Consider the following 2,082-nt stretch of genomic DNA (forward strand, 5'->3'; position numbering starts at 1 on the left):
GAGTGTCATGCTCATGATGCTTATGCTTGATGGAATGCTTATGCATGGCTTTGTTGAGGCTAAGTGCATGCTTGACACCTAGGGTGTTACAGCCCTCCCCCCCTTAGGGAAATCTCGTCCCGAGATTTTGGGTTACTAACCATCTCTTATGAAACTTTGGATAAACTGTTTTTAAGTAATCCTCTGTTTCCCAGGTGGCATCCCTATCGTCATGATGACTCCACACCACCTTATATGTTCTGACAACTTTGTTTCGGGTTACTCGCTCCTTGGTATCCACGATTCTCACTGGCTGCTCCTTATATTCCAAGTCCGCTTTTATCTTGATTCCTCGAGGTTCGATTCTTTGCTCTGGCACCTTCAAACATTTCCGTAGCTGCGACACATGAAAGACCGGAAAGATCGAGCTCATCTCCTCAGGTAACTGAATCTTATAGGCCACTGGGCCTTTCCTCTCTAGCACTTGGTACGGTCCCACATATCTGGGTGCAAGCTTACTTCGAATTCGGAAACGCTGAACTTTCTTCATTGGCGTAACCTTGAGGTACACATAGTCACCTATGTTGAATTCAAGTGGCCTTCTTCTCTTATCGGCATAACTCTTTTGTCGTGACTGTGCCGCTTGCATATGTTGCTGTATGATCTGCACCTTTTTCTCTGCTTCATTCACGAAGTCGATACCATAGTATCTTCTTTCACCAGGTTCAACCCAGTTTAAAGGAGTTCGACATCTCCGCCCATACAAAGCTTCGAACGGGGCCATCTTGATGCTCTCTTGATAACTATTATTGTAGGAGAATTCAGCCAAAGGTAACCACGATTCCCATGATCCCTTGGATGATAGCACACAGGCCCTCAGCATATCTTCTAACACTTGATTTAACCTCTCGGTTTGACCTGAAGTCTGGGGATGATACGCCGTGCTTCTTATCAGACTGGTCCCCAGGCTCTTATGCATGCGCTCCCAGAAGTGAGCAGTAAACTGCGGTCCTCTATCCGATATGATAGCTTTGGGAATACCATGCAATTTGACGATCTCAGCCATATATATATCAGCATACTCGGGAGGTCTGTAACGAGTCTTCACAGGGATGAAATGGGCCGATTTGGTTAATCGATCTATGATTACCCAAATCGAGTCATTCCCCTTCCTTGTGGTTGGTAAACCCGTGATAAAGTCCATACTGACCTCTTCCCATTTCCACTCCGGCACCGATAAAGGTTGCAACAGACCTGCAGGTTTCATATGGATGGCCTTAACCCTGCAACACGTGTCACAACGGGCCACATAAGCTGCTATTTCTTTCTTCATCTTAGTCCACCAAAAGTGGGGCCTTAGATCTTGATACATTTTGCTGCTGCCCGGATGAATAGAAAGCTTAGAAAGATGGGCTTCATCCATGATGCGATTCTTCAACTCCCGATCTTTCGGGACCACTAACCGCTGTTGAAACCATAGTACTCCCTTCTCATCAACCCGAAACTGAGTCTTTGGGTCATCTTTAATCTTCTCTTTGATGTGGAAAATACCCTTGTCTGTTTTCTGACCTTCAATGACTTGACTCTCGAGTGAACAACTGAGTTGTATATGGCATAAGACCTCAGGATGCATAAGATTGAACCCATCTTCAAACAACGGTTGAATCATTTGATAGTGCGGTTTGCGACTCAAAGCATCTGCGACCACATTGGCTTTACCTGGATGATAGTGAACTTCCAGGTCATAATCCTTGATTAGCTCTAACCACCGTCGCTGCCTCATATTCAGCTCGGACTGCGTGAAGATGTACTTCAAACTCTTGTGATCGGTGTAAATGTGACACTTATTCCCTAGCAGATAATGTCTCCAGATCTTCAAAGCATGCACCACAGCTGCTAACTCAAGGTCGTGCGTTGGATAGTTGACTTCATGCTTTCTTAGCTGTCGGGAAGCATAAGCTATCACCCTGCCATCTTGCATCAACACACACCCCAGGCCACTCTTTGATGCGTCACAAAACACATCAAAAGGCTTCTCTATATTAGGTTGTGCCAGAACGGGAGCAGTGGTTAGCAACCTTCGCAAGGTGCGGAAGGCTAACT

This window comes from Sorghum bicolor, chromosome 9 (assembly GCF_000003195.3).
Source record: "Sorghum bicolor cultivar BTx623 chromosome 9, Sorghum_bicolor_NCBIv3, whole genome shotgun sequence".
Lineage (NCBI taxonomy): Eukaryota > Viridiplantae > Streptophyta > Magnoliopsida > Poales > Poaceae > Sorghum > Sorghum bicolor.